The sequence below is a fragment of the Carica papaya genome, chromosome 8, assembly GCF_054855325.1.
Source record: "Carica papaya isolate Zhongbai chromosome 8, ASM5485532v1, whole genome shotgun sequence".
NCBI classification, from domain to species: domain Eukaryota; kingdom Viridiplantae; phylum Streptophyta; class Magnoliopsida; order Brassicales; family Caricaceae; genus Carica; species Carica papaya.
Genome location: NC_142316.1, coordinates 16430134 through 16443370, shown reverse-complemented (window position 1 = coordinate 16443370; position 13237 = coordinate 16430134). Strand labels below are relative to the sequence as shown.

Below are 13237 nucleotides of genomic sequence, written 5' to 3'. Positions count from 1 at the left end.
ATAAACCTGAGGACCATAATTCAAGTCGCGCGTAATGTCGAAAGAATCATCTGCAAAAAAGAGGGTGCAACACGAGGACTTCACAAGAAAATGGGTGAAATATAAGGACTTCGCAGGAGGTAACCCATGCTAGTAGTACTCTCGCCCAAGCACCCTTACCTACGGAGTTCTGATAGAATCCGTTGAATTAGTGCTGGTATGATCGCACCTGTTTCATTTCGTGCTGAAAATACATACACTCCTTCTCCTTCTCTCCCCCTCCCATAAATTGTTTCCTTGTGCGTTCACACTGCACCTCTCCTTCTCGTTCTAATATCGATTAAAATGCCCCTGCTTCTTGACTCACATTTGCGTATAAACCAGCGGACCCTAGTTCCAGTCGCGCGTAATGTCGAACGACCCGTCTGAAAAAAAATTGGTGCGACACGAGGACTTCCCAGGAGGTCACCCATCCGAGTACTACTCTCGCCCAAGCACACTTAACTACGGAGGTGCGATCATACCAGCACTAATGCACCGGATCCCATCAGAACTCCGCAGTGAATTGTGCTTAGGCGAGATTAGCACTCGGATGGGTGACCTCTTGGGAAGTCCTCGTGTCACACTAATTTTTTTTCAGACGGGTCGTTCGACGGTACGCGTGTCTGGAACTAGGGTCCGCTGGTTTATAAGCAAATGTGAGTCAAGAAGTAGGGGCATTTTAATCGATATTAGAACGAGAATGAGAGGTGAAGTGTGAACGCACAAGGAAACAAATGACGGGAGGGGGAAGAAAGGAGAAGGAGTGTATGCATTTGCAGCGCGAAATTAAACAGGTGCGATCATACCTGCACTAATGCAACGGATTCTATCAGAACTCCGTAGGTAAGGGTGCTTGGGCGAGAGTAGTACTAGCATGGGTTACCTCCTGCGAAGTCCTTATATTTCACCCATTTTCTTGTGAAGTCCTCGTGTTGCACCCATTTTTTTGCAGATGATTCTTTCGACGTTATGCGCTACTTGAATTATGGTCCTCAGGTTTATTCGCAAATGTGATTCACGGCGCTGTAGCATTTTACTTGATATTAGAATAAGGACGGGAGGTGCAGTGCGCACGCACAAGGAAACAAATGACGGGAGGGGGAAGAAAGGAGAAGGAGTGTATATATTTGCAGCGCGAAACTAAACAGGTGCGATCATACCAGCACTAAAGCCTCGAATCCCATCAGAACTCCGTAGTTAAGTGTGCTTGGGCGAGATTAGTACTCGGATGGTTGACCTCCTGGGAAGTCCTCGTGTCGCACCAATTTTTTTTCAGACGGGTCGTTCGACGTTACGCGCATCTGAAACTAGGGTCCGCTGGTTTATACGCAAATGTGAGTCAAGAAGCAGGGGCATTTTAATCGATATTAGAACGAGAATGAGAGGTGAAGTGTGAACGCACAAGGAAACAAATGACGGGAGGGGGAAGAAAGGAGAAGGAGTGTATGTATTTGCAGCGCAAAATTAAATAGGTGCGATCATACCAGCACTAAAGCTCCGGATCCCATCAGAACTCCGCAGTTAAGTGTGCTTGGGCGAGAGTAGTACTTGGATGGGTGTCCACCTGGGAAGCCCTCGTGTTGCACCTATTTTTTTTTCGGATGGGTTGTTTGACGTTACACGTGAATGGAATTATAAACCGCTGGTTCATTTGCAAAGGTGAGTCACAGTGCCGGGGCATATTACTTGATATTAGAACGAGAAAGAAAGATGCAGAGGGGATGGAAGGAGAAAGAGTGTATGTATTTGCAGTGCAGAATGAAACATGAGGGATCATACCAGCACTAATGCAACGGATTCTATCAGAACTCCGCAGTTAAGGGTGCTTGGGCGAGAAAAGTACTCGGATGGGTGACCTCCTGCGAAGTCCTTATATTTCACCCAATTTCTTGGGAGGTCCTCGTGTTGCAGCCATCTTTCTGCAGATGATTCTTTCGACGTTACGCGCGACTTGATTTATGGTCTGCAGGTTTATTCTCAAATGTGAGTCACGGCGCCGTGGCATTTTATTTGATATTAGAACGAGTACGGGAGGTGCAGTGCGCACGCACAAGGAAATAAATGACGGGAGGAGGAAGAAAAGATTAGGAGTGTATGTATTTGAAGCGTAAAATTAAATAAGTGGCATCATACCAGCACTAATGCACTGGATCCCATCAGAACTCTGCAGTTAAGTGTGCTTGGGCGAAAGTAATACTCGGATGGGTGACCTCTTGAGAAGTCCCCGTATCGCAACAATTTTTTTTCAAATGGAAGGAGAAAGAGTGTATGTATTTGCAGTGCAGAATGAAACATGAGGGATCATACCAGCACTAATGCAACGGATTCTATCAGAACTCCGCAGTTAAGGGTGCTTGGGCGAGAAAAGTACTCGGATGGGTGACCTCCTGCGAAGTCCTTATATTTCACCCATTTTCTTGGGAGGTCCTCGTGTTGCACCCATTTTTCTGCAGATGATTCTTTCGACGTTACGCGCGACATGATTTATGGTCCGCAGGTTTATTCGCAAATGTGAGTCACGGCACCGTGGCATTTTATTTGATATTAGAACGAGTACGGGAGGTGCAGTGCGCACGCACAAGGAAATAAATGACGGAAGGAGGAAGAAAAGATTAGGAGTGTATGTATTTGAAGCGCAAAATTAAACAAGTTGCATCATACCAGCACTAATGCACTGGATCCCATTAGAACTCTGCAGTTAAGTGTGCTTGGGCGAAAGTAGTACTCGGATGGGTGACCTCTTGAGAAGTCCCCGTATCGCAACAATTTTTTTTCAGATAGGTCGTTCGACATTACGCGCGACTGGAACTATGGTTCGCTGGTTTATACGCAAATGTGAGTCAAGAATCAGGGGCATTTTAATCGATATTAGAACGAGAAGGAGCGGTGCGGTGTGAACGCACAAGGAAGCAAATGATGGGAGGCGGGGAGAGAAGAAGGAGTGTATGTATTTTCAGCACGAAATTAAACAGGTGCGGTCACACCAGCACAAATGCACCGGATCCCATCAGAACTCCGCAGTTAAGTGTGCTTTGACGAAAGTAGTACAATGATGGGTTACCTCATGGGAAGTTCTCGTGTTGCACCCATTTTCTTCTTTTCAGATGTGCCGTTCGATGTTATGCGCGACTTTAATTATGGTCCGAAGATTTATTCGCAAATGTGAGTCACGGCACCAAAGCATTTTATTTGATATTAGAACTAGCACGGGAGGTGCAGTGCACACGCACAAGGAAACAAATGACGGGAGGGGGAAGAAAGGAGAAGGAGTTTATGTATTTGCAGCGCGAAATTAAACGAGTGCGATCATACCAGAACTAATGCACCGGATCCCATCAGAACTCCGCCGTTAAGTGTGCTTGGGCGAGAGTAGTACTCGGATGGGTGACCTCTTGGGAAGTCCTCGTGTCGCACCAATTTTTTTTTCAGACGGGTCGTTCGACGTTACGCGCGACTGGAACTAGGGTCCACTGGTTTATACGCAAATGTGAGTCAAAAAGCACGGGCATTTTAATCGATATTAGAACGAGAAGGAGCGGTGCAGTGTGAACGCACAAGGAAACAATTGATGGGAGGGGGAGGGAAGGAGAAGGAGAAGGAGTGTATGTATTTTCAGCACGAAATGAAACAGGTGCGATCATACCAGCACTAATGCAACGGATTCTATCAGAACTCTGTAGGTAAGGGTGCTTGGGCGAGAGTAGTACTAGCATGGGTTACCACCTGCGAAGTCCTTATATTTCACCCATTTTCTTGTGAAGTCCTTATGTCGCACCAATTTTTTTTCAGACGGGTCGTTCGACGTTACGCGCGTCTGGAACTAGGGTCCGCTGGTTTATACGCAAATGTGAGTCAAGAAGCAGGGGCATTTTAATCGATATTAGAACAAGAACGAGAGGTGAAGTGTGAACGCACAAGGAAACAAATGACGGGAGGGAGAAGAAAGGAGAAGGAGTGTATGTAATTGCAGCGCAAAATTAAACAGGTGCGATTATACCAGCAATAAAGCTCCGGATCCCATCAGAACTCCGCAGTTAAGTGTGCTTGGGCGAGAGTAGTACTCGGATGGGTGACCACCTGGGAAGCCCTCGTGTTGCACCTATATTTTTTCGGATGGGTTGTTTGATGTTACGCGCGAATGGAATTATAAACCGCTGGTTCATTTGCAAAGGTGAGTCACGGTGCCGGGGCATATTACTTGATATTAGAACGAGAAAGAGAGATGCAGAGTGCACGCACAAGAAAACAAATGAAGGGAGGGGGGATGGAAGGAGACAGAGTGAATGTATTTGCAGTGCAGAATGAAACATGAGGGATCATACCAGCACTAATGCAACGGATTCTATCAGAACTCCGCAGTTAAGGGTGCTTGGGCGAGAAAAGTACTCGGATGGGTGACCTCCTGCGAAGTCTTTATATTTCACCCATTTTCTTGGGAGGTCCTCGTGTTGCACCCATCTTTTTGCAGATGATTCTTTTGACGTTACACGCGACTTGATTTATGGTGCGCAGGTTTATTCGCAAATGTGAGTCATGGCGCCGTGACATTTTACTTGATATTAGAACGAGTACGGGAGGTGCAGTGCGCACGCACAAGGAAACAAATGAGGGGATGAGGAAGAAAAGAGAAGGAGTGTATGTAGTTGAAGCGCAAAATTAAACAAGTGGCATCATACCAGCACTAATGCACTGGATCCCATCAGAACTCCGCAGTTAAGTGTGCTTGGGCGAGAGTAGTACTCGGATGGGTCGCCACTTGTGAAGTCCTCGTGTTGCACCCATTTTTTTGCAGATGATTCTTTCGACGTTACGCGCGACTTGAATTATGGTCCTCAGGTTTATTCGCAAATGTGAGTCACGGCGCTATAGCATTTTACTTGATATTAGAACGAGAACGGGAGGTGCAGTGCGCACGCACAAGGAAACAAATGACGAGAGGGGGAAAAAAGGGGAATGAGTTTATGTATTTGCAGCACAAAATTAAAGAGGTGCGATCATACCAGCACTAATGCACCGGATCCCATCAAAACTCCGCAGTGAAGTGTGATTGGGCGAGATTAGTACTCGGATGGGTGACCTCCTGGGAAGTCCTCGTGTCGCACCAATTTTTTTTCAGACGGGTCATTCGACGTTACCCGCGTCTGGAACTAGGGTCCGCTGGTTTATATGCAAATGTGAGTCAAGAAGCAGGGGCATTTTAATCGATATTAGAACGAGAATGAGAGGTGAAGTGTGAACGCACAAGGAAACAAATGACGGGAGGGGGAAGAAAGGAGAAGGAGTGTATGTATTTGCAGCGCGAAATTAAACAGGTGCGATCATACCAGCACTAAAGCTCCGGATCCCATCAGAACTCCGCAGTTAAGTGTGCTTGGGCGAGGGTAGTACTCGGATGGGTGACCACTTGGGAAGCCCACGTGTTGCACCCATTTTTTTTAGGATGGGTTGTTCGACGTTACGCGTGAATGGAATTATAAACCGCTGGTTCATTTGTAAAGGTGAGTCACGGTGCCGGGTCATATTACTTGATATTAGAATGAGAAAGAGAGATGCAGAGTGCACGCACAAAGAAACAAATGACGGGAGGGGGGATGGAAGGAGAAAGAGTGTATGTATTTGCAGTGCAGAATGAAACATGTGGGATCATACCAGCACTAATGCAACGGATTCTATCAGAACTCCGCAGTTAAGGGGGCTTGGGCGAGAAAAGTACTCGGATGGTTGACCTCCTGCGAAGTCCTTATATTTCACCCATTTTCTTGGGAGGTCTTCGTGTTGCACCCGTCTTTTTCAAGATGATTCTTTCGACGTTACGCGCGACTTGATTTATAGTCCGCGGGTTTATTCGCAAATGTGAGTCACGGTGCCGTGGCATTTTACTTGATATTAGAATGAGTACGGGAGGTGCAGTGCGCATGCACAAGGAAACAAATGACGGGATGAGGAAGAAAAGAGAAGGAGTGTATGTAATTGAAGCACAAAATTAAACAAGTGGCATCATACCAGCACTAATGCACTGGATCCAATCAGAACTCTGCAGTTAAGTGTGCTTGGGAGAGAATAGAACTCGGATGGGTGACCTCTTGGGAAGTCCTCGTATCGCAACAATTTTTTTTTAGATGGGTCGTTCGACGTTACGCGCGACTGGAACTATGGTCCGCTTGTTTATACGCAAATGTGAGTCAAGAATCAGGGGCATTTTAATCGATATTAGAATGAGAAGGAGAGGTGCAGTGTGAACGCACAAGGAAACAAATGATGGGAGGGGGGAGGGAAGAAGGAGTGTATGTATTTTCAGCACGAAATTAAACAGGTGCGGTCACAATAGCACAAATGCACCGGATCCCATCAGAACTCCGCAGTTAAGTGTGCTTTGACGAAAGTAGTACAATGATGGGTTACCTCATGGGAATTCTCGTGTTGCACCCATTTTCTTTTTTTCAGATGTGTCGTGCGACGTTACGCGCGACTTTAATTATGGTTCGCAGATTTATTCGCAAATGTGAGTCACGACGCTGTGGCATTTTACTTGATATTTGAACGAGAACGAGAGGTGCAGTGCGCACGCACAAGGAAACAAATGACGGGAGGGGGAAGAAAGGAGAAGTAGTTTATGTATTTGCAGCGCGAAATTAAACAGGTGCGATCATACCAGCACTAATGCACCGGATCCCATCAGAACTCCGCAGTTAAGTGTCCTTGGGCGAGAGTCGTACTCGGATGGGTGACCTCCTGGGAGGTCCTCCTGTCGCACTAATTTTTCTTTTCAGACGGGTCGTTCGACGTTACGCGCGACTGGAACTAGGGTCCACTGGTTTATACGCAAATGTGAGTCAAGAAACAGGGGCATTATAATCGATATTAGAACGAGAAGGAGAGATGCAGAGTGCACGCACAAGGAAACAAATGACGGGAGGGGGGATGGAGGGAGAAAAAGTGTATGTATTTGCAGCGCAGAATGAAACATGAGCAATCATACCAGCACCAATGCAACGGATTCTATCAGAACTCCGCAAGTTAAGGGTGCTTGGGCGAGAGTAGCGCTAGGATGGGTGACCTCCTGCGAAGTCCATATATTTCACCCATTTTCTTAGGAAGTCCTCGTGTTGTACCCATTTTTTTGCAGATGATTCTTTCGACATTACGCGCGACTTGAATTATGGTCCTCAGGTTTATTCGCAAATGTGAGTCACGGCGCTGTAGTATTTTACTTGATATTAGAACGAGAACGGGAGCTACAGTGCGCACGCACAAGGAAACAAATGACGGGAGGGGGACGAAAGGGGAATGAGTTTATGTATTTGCAGCGCGAAATTAAACAGGTGCAATCATTCCAGCACTAATGCACCCGATCCCATCAGAACTCCGCAGTTAAGTGTGCTTGGGCGAGAGTAGTACTCGGATGGGTGACCTCTTTGGAAGTCCTCATGTCGCACCAATTTTTTTTTAGACGGGTCGTTCGACGTTACGCGCGACTGGAATTAGGGTCCGCTGGTTTATACGCAAATGTGAGTCAAGAAGCAGAGACATTTTAATCGATATTAGAACGAGAATGAGAGGTGAAGTGTGAACGCACAAGGAAACAAATGACCGGAGGGGGAAGAAAGGAGAAGGAGTGTATGTATTTGCAGTGCGAAATTAAACAGGTGCGATCATACCATCACTAAAGCCCCGGATCCCATCAGAACTCCGCAGTTAAGTGTGCTTGGGCGAGAGTAGTACTCGGATGGGTGACCACTTGGGAAGCCCTCGTGTTGCACCTATTTTTTTCGGATGGGTTGTTCGACGTTACGCGCGAATGAAATTATAAACCGCTGGTTCATTTGCAAAGGTGAGTCACGGTGTCGGGGCATATTACTTGATATTAGAACGAGAAAGAGAGATGCAGAGTGCACGCACAAGGAAACAAATGACAAGAGGGGTGATGGGAGGAGAAAGAGTGTATGTATTTGCAGTGCAAAATGAAACATGAGGGATCATACCAGCACTAATGCAAAGGATTCTATCAGAACTCCGCAGTCAAGGGTGCTTGGGCGAGAAAAGTACTCGGATGGGTGACCTCCTTCGAAGTCCTTATATTTCACCCATTTTCTTGGGAGGTCCTCGTGTTGCACCCATCTTATTGCAGATGATTCTTTCGACGTTACGCGCGACTTGATTTATGGTGACCTCCTGGGAAGTCCTCATGTTGCACCCATTTTTTTTCGGATGGGTCGCTCGACGTTACGCGCGAATGCAATTATAAACCGCTGGTTCATTCGCAAAGGTGAGTCACGATGCTTGGGCATTTTACTTGATATTAGAACGAGAAAAAGAGATGCAGAGTGCACGCACAAGGAAACGAATGACGGGAGGGGGGATGGGAGGAGAAAGAGTGTATGTATTTGCAGTGCAGATTAAACAGGAGCGATCATACCAGCACTAATGCAGCGGATTCCATCAGAACTCCGCAGTTAAGTGTGCCTGGGCGAGAGTAGTACTCGGATGGGTGACCTCTTGGGAAGTCCTTATATTTCACCCATTTTCTTGAGAGATCCTCGTGTTGCACCCATCTTTTTGTAGATGATTCTTTCGACGTTACGGGCGACTTGATTTATAGTCCGCAGGTTTATTCGTAAATGTGAGTCACGGTGCCGTGGCATTTTACTTGATATTAGAAGGAGTACAAGAGGTGTAGTGCGCACGCACAAGGAAACAAATGACGGGATGAGGAAGAAAAGAGAAAGAGTGTATGTATTTGAAGCGCAAAATTAAACAAGTGGCATCATACCCGCACTAATGCACTGGATCCCATCAGAACTCTGCAGTTAAGTGTGCTTGGGCGAGAGTAGTACTCGGATGGGTGACCTCTTGGGAAGTCCTCATATCGCAACAATTTTTTTTCAGATGGGTCGTTCGACGTTACGTGCGACTGGAACTATGGTCCGCTGGTTTATACGCAAATGTGAGTCAAGAATCAGGGGCATTTTAATCGATATTAGAACGAGAAGGAGCGGTGCGGTGTGAACGCACAAGGAAGCAAATGATGGGAGGCGGGGAGAGAAGAAGGAGTGTATGTATTTTCGGCACGAAATTAAATAGGTGCTGTCACACCAGCACAAATACACCGGATCCTATCAGAACTCTGCAGTTAAGTGTGCTTTGGCGAAAGTAGTACAATGATGGGTTACCTCCTGGGAAGTTCTCGTGTTGCACCCATTTTCTTTTTTTCAGATGTGCCGTTCGACGTTACGCGCGACTTTAATTATGGTCCGCAGATTTATTCGCAAATGTGAGTCACAGCGCCGTTGCATTTTACTTGATATTTGAACGAGAACGAGAGGTGCAGTGCGCACGCACAAGGAAATAAATGACGGGAGGGGGAAGAAAGGAGAATGAGTGTATGTATTTGCAGCGCGAAATGAAACAGGTGCGATCATACCAGCACTAATGCAACGGATTCTATCGGAACTTCGTAGGTAAGGGTGCTTGGGCGAGAGTAGTACTAGCATGGGTTACCTCCTGCGAAGTCCTTATATTTCACCCATTTTCTTGTGAAGTCCTCGTGTTGCACCCATTTTTTTACAGATGATTCTTTCGATGTTACGCGCGACTTGTATTATGGTCCTCAGGTTTATTCGCAAATGTGAGTCACGGTGCTGTAGCATTTTACTTGATATTGGAACGAGAACGGGAGGTGCACTGCGCACGCACATGGAAACAAATGATGGGAGGGGGAAGAAAGGGGAATGAGTTTATGTATTTGCAGCGCAAAATTAAACAGGTGTGATCATACCAGCACAAACGCACCGGATCCCATCAGAACTCCGCAGTTAAGTGTGCTTTGGCGAAAGTAGTACAATGATGGGTTACCTCGTGGGAAGTTCTCGTGTTGCACCCATTTTCTTTTTTTCAGATGTGCCGTTTGACATTACGCGCGACTTTAATTATGATCCGCAGATTTATTCGCAAATGTGAGTCACGGCGCCGTGGTATTTTACTTGATATTTGAACGAGAACGAGAGGTGTAGTGCGCACGCACAAGGAAACAAACGACGGGAGGGGGAAGAAAGGGGAAGGAATTTATGTATTTGCAGCGCAAAATTAAACAGGTGCGATCATACCAGCACTAATGCACCGGATCCCATCAGAACTCCGCAGTTAAGTGTGCTTGGGCGAGAGTAGTACTCGGATGAGTGACCTCCTGGGAAGTCCTCGTGTCGCACTAATTTTTTTTTTAGACGGGTCGCGCGACTGGAACTAGGGTCCCCTGGTTCATACGCAAATGTGAGTCAAGAAGCAGGGGCATTTTAATCGATATTAGAACGAGATGGAGAGATGCAGAGTGCACGCACAAGGAAACAAATGACGGGAGGGGGGATGGAGGGAGAAAAAGTGTATGTATTTGCAGTACAGAATGAAACATGAGCAATCATACCAGCACCAATGCAATGGATTCTATCAGAAGTCCGCAAGTTAAGGGTGCTTGGGCGAGAGTAGCACTAGGATGGGTGACCTCCTGCAAAGTCCTTATATTTCACCAATTTTCTTAGGAACTCCTCGTGTTGCACCCATTTTTTTGCAGATGATTCTTTCGACGATACGCGCGACTTGAATTATGGTCCTCAGGTTTATTCGCAAATGTGAGTCATGGCACCGTAGCATTTTACTTGATATTAGAACCAGCACGGGAGGTGCAGTGCGCACGCACAAGGAAACAAATGACGGGAGGGGGAAGAAAGGAGAAAGAGTTTATGTATTTACAGTGCAGAATTAAACCGGTGTGATCATACCAGCACTAATGCACCGGATCCCATCAGAGCTCTGCAGTTAAGTGTGCTTGGGCGAGAGTAGTACTTGGATGGGTGACCTCCTGGGAAGTCCTCGTGTCGCACCAATTTTTTTTCAGACGGGTCGTTCGACGTTACGCGCGACTAGAACTGGGGTCCGCTGGTTTATACGCAATTGTGAGTCAAGAAGCAGGGGCATTTTAATCGATATTAGAACGAGAAGGAGAGGTGCAGTGTGAACGCACAAGGAAACAATTGATGGGAGGGGGAGGGAAGGAGAAGGAGTGTATGTATTTTTAGCACGAAATGAAACAGGTGCGATCATACCAGCACTAATGGAATGGATTCTATCAGAACTCCGTAGGTAAGGTTGCTTGGGCGAGAGTAGTACTAGCATGGGTTACCTCCTGCGAAGTCCTTATATTTCACCCATTTTCTTGTGAAGTCCTCGTGTTGCACTCATTTTCTTTTTTTCAGATGTGCCATTCGACGTTACGCACGACTTTAATTATGGTCCGCAGATTTATTCGCAAATGTGAGTCAAGGCGCCGTGGCATTTTACATGACATTTGAACGACAACGAGAGGTGCAGTGCGCACGCACAAGGAAACAAATGACGGGAGGGGGAAGAAAGGAGAAGGAGTTTATGTATTTGCAGAGCGAAATTAAACAGGTGCGATCATACCAGTACTAATGCACCGGATCCCGTCAGAACTCCGCAGTTAAGTGTGCTTGGGCTAGATTAGTACTCGGATGGGTGACCTCTTGGGATGTCCTTGTGTCGCACCAATTTTTTTTCAGACGGGTCCTTCGACTTTACGCGCGACTGTAACAAGGGTCCGCTGGTTTATACGCAAATGTGAGTCAAGAAGCAGGGGCATTTTAATCGATATTAGAACGAGAAGGAGAGGTGCAGTGTGAACGCACAAGGAAACAAATGACAGGAGGGGGGATGGAGGGAGAAAAACTGTATGTATTTGCAGGGCAGAATGAAACAGGTGCGATCATACCAGCACCAATGCAACGGATTCTATCAGAACTCCGCAAGTTAGGGGTGCTTGGGCGAGAGTAGTACTAGCATGGGTTACCTCCTACGAAGTCCTTATATTTCACCCATTTTCTTAGGAAGTCCTCGTGTTGCACCCATTTTTTTGCAGATGATTCTTTCGACGATATGCTGGACTTGAATTATGGTCCTCAGGTTTATTCGTAAATGTGAGTCACGGCACCGTAGCATTTTACTTGATATTAGAACGAGCACGGGAGGTGCAGTGCGCACGCACAAGGAAACAAATGGCGAGAGGGGGAAGAAAGGAGAATGAGTTTATGTATTTGCAGCGCAAAATTAAACAGGTGCGATCATAACAGCACTAATGCACCGGATCCCATTAGAACTCCGCAGTTAAGTGTGCTTGGGCGATATTAGTACTCGGATGGGTGACCTCCTAGGAAGTCCTCGTGTCGCACCAATTTTTTTTCAGACGGGTTGTTCGACGTTACGCGCGTCTGGAACTAGGGTCCGCTGGTTTATACGCAAATGTGAGTCAAGAAGCAGGGGCATTTTAATCGATATTAGAACGAGAATGAGAGGTGAAGTGTGAACGCACAAGGAAACAAATGACGGGAGGGGGAAGAAAGGAGAAGGAGTGTATGTATTTGCAGCGCGAAATTAAACAGGTGCGATCATACAAGCACTAAAGCTACGGATCCCATCAAAACTCCGCAGTTAAGTGCGCTTGGGCCAGGGTAATACTCGGATGGGTGACCACCTGGGAAGCCCTCGTGTTGCACCTATTTTTTTTCGGATGAGTTGTTCTACGTTACGCGCGAATGGAATTATAAACCTGCTGGTTCATTTGCAAAGGTGAGTCACGGTGCCGGGGCATATTACTTGATATTAGAACGAGAAAGAGAGATGCAGAGTGCACGCACAAGGAAACAAATGACGGGAGGGGGGATGGGAGGAGAAAGAGTGTATGTATTTGCAGTGCAGAATGAAACATGAGGGATCATACCAGCACTAATGCAACGGATTCTATCAGAACTCCGCAGTTAAGGGTGCTTGGGCGAGAAAAGTACTCGGATGGGTGACCTCCTGCGAAGTCCATATATTTCACCCATTTTCTTGGGAGGTCCTCGTCTTGCACCCATCTTTTTGCAGATGATTCTTTCGACGTTACGCGCGACTTGATTTATGGTCCGCAGGTTTATTCGCAAATGTGAGTCACGGCGCCGTGGCATTTTACTTGATATTAGAACGAGTACGGGAGGTGCAGTGCGCACGCACAAGGAAACAAATGACGGATGAGGAAGAAAAGAGAATGAGTGTATGTATTTGAAGCGCAAAATTAAACAAGTGGCATCATACCAGCACTAATGCACTGGATCCTATCAGAACTCTGCAGTTAAGTCTGCTTTGGCAAGAGTAGTACTCGGATGGGTGACCT

The 13237-nt window shown here is 46.6% G+C and overlaps 6 non-coding genes and 18 pseudogenes across 6 annotated transcripts; all 24 read left to right on the top strand.

Annotated features, from left to right (window-relative positions):
• Positions 1-489: 489 nt before the first annotated feature.
• On the top strand, positions 490-608 carry LOC148243706 (5S ribosomal RNA; annotated as a pseudogene).
• A 559-nt stretch (positions 609-1167) lies between these two features.
• On the top strand, positions 1168-1286 carry LOC148243705 (5S ribosomal RNA; annotated as a pseudogene).
• A 205-nt stretch (positions 1287-1491) lies between these two features.
• LOC148243704 (5S ribosomal RNA) lies at positions 1492-1610 on the top strand. Its single transcript, XR_015814846.1, has one exon. It is a non-coding gene; the product is annotated as a 5S ribosomal RNA (ribosomal RNA).
• A 531-nt stretch (positions 1611-2141) lies between these two features.
• Positions 2142-2259, top strand: LOC148243703 (5S ribosomal RNA; annotated as a pseudogene).
• A 410-nt stretch (positions 2260-2669) lies between these two features.
• Positions 2670-2787, top strand: LOC148243702 (5S ribosomal RNA; annotated as a pseudogene).
• Positions 2788-2991: 204 nt separating this feature from the next.
• Positions 2992-3110, top strand: LOC148243701 (5S ribosomal RNA; annotated as a pseudogene).
• A 209-nt stretch (positions 3111-3319) lies between these two features.
• On the top strand, positions 3320-3438 carry LOC148243700 (5S ribosomal RNA; annotated as a pseudogene).
• A 566-nt stretch (positions 3439-4004) lies between these two features.
• On the top strand, positions 4005-4123 carry LOC148243699 (5S ribosomal RNA). The gene has a single exon (XR_015814623.1). It is a non-coding gene; the product is annotated as a 5S ribosomal RNA (ribosomal RNA).
• A 560-nt stretch (positions 4124-4683) lies between these two features.
• Positions 4684-4802, top strand: LOC148243698 (5S ribosomal RNA; annotated as a pseudogene).
• A 205-nt stretch (positions 4803-5007) lies between these two features.
• LOC148243697 (5S ribosomal RNA) lies at positions 5008-5126 on the top strand (annotated as a pseudogene).
• A 205-nt stretch (positions 5127-5331) lies between these two features.
• Positions 5332-5450, top strand: LOC148243696 (5S ribosomal RNA). Its single transcript, XR_015814857.1, has one exon. It is a non-coding gene; the product is annotated as a 5S ribosomal RNA (ribosomal RNA).
• Positions 5451-6332: 882 nt separating this feature from the next.
• Positions 6333-6450, top strand: LOC148243695 (5S ribosomal RNA; annotated as a pseudogene).
• Positions 6451-6659: 209 nt separating this feature from the next.
• LOC148243694 (5S ribosomal RNA) lies at positions 6660-6778 on the top strand (annotated as a pseudogene).
• A 563-nt stretch (positions 6779-7341) lies between these two features.
• LOC148243693 (5S ribosomal RNA) lies at positions 7342-7460 on the top strand (annotated as a pseudogene).
• Positions 7461-7665: 205 nt separating this feature from the next.
• LOC148243692 (5S ribosomal RNA) lies at positions 7666-7784 on the top strand. Its single transcript, XR_015814716.1, has one exon. It is a non-coding gene; the product is annotated as a 5S ribosomal RNA (ribosomal RNA).
• A 639-nt stretch (positions 7785-8423) lies between these two features.
• Positions 8424-8542, top strand: LOC148243691 (5S ribosomal RNA; annotated as a pseudogene).
• A 236-nt stretch (positions 8543-8778) lies between these two features.
• On the top strand, positions 8779-8896 carry LOC148243690 (5S ribosomal RNA; annotated as a pseudogene).
• Positions 8897-9100: 204 nt separating this feature from the next.
• Positions 9101-9219, top strand: LOC148243689 (5S ribosomal RNA; annotated as a pseudogene).
• A 563-nt stretch (positions 9220-9782) lies between these two features.
• On the top strand, positions 9783-9901 carry LOC148243688 (5S ribosomal RNA; annotated as a pseudogene).
• A 209-nt stretch (positions 9902-10110) lies between these two features.
• Positions 10111-10229, top strand: LOC148243687 (5S ribosomal RNA). The gene has a single exon (XR_015814985.1). It is a non-coding gene; the product is annotated as a 5S ribosomal RNA (ribosomal RNA).
• Positions 10230-10779: 550 nt separating this feature from the next.
• LOC148243686 (5S ribosomal RNA) lies at positions 10780-10898 on the top strand. Its single transcript, XR_015814966.1, has one exon. It is a non-coding gene; the product is annotated as a 5S ribosomal RNA (ribosomal RNA).
• A 563-nt stretch (positions 10899-11461) lies between these two features.
• On the top strand, positions 11462-11580 carry LOC148243685 (5S ribosomal RNA; annotated as a pseudogene).
• A 561-nt stretch (positions 11581-12141) lies between these two features.
• Positions 12142-12260, top strand: LOC148243684 (5S ribosomal RNA; annotated as a pseudogene).
• A 205-nt stretch (positions 12261-12465) lies between these two features.
• Positions 12466-12584, top strand: LOC148243683 (5S ribosomal RNA; annotated as a pseudogene).
• Positions 12585-13237: the final 653 nt, after the last annotated feature.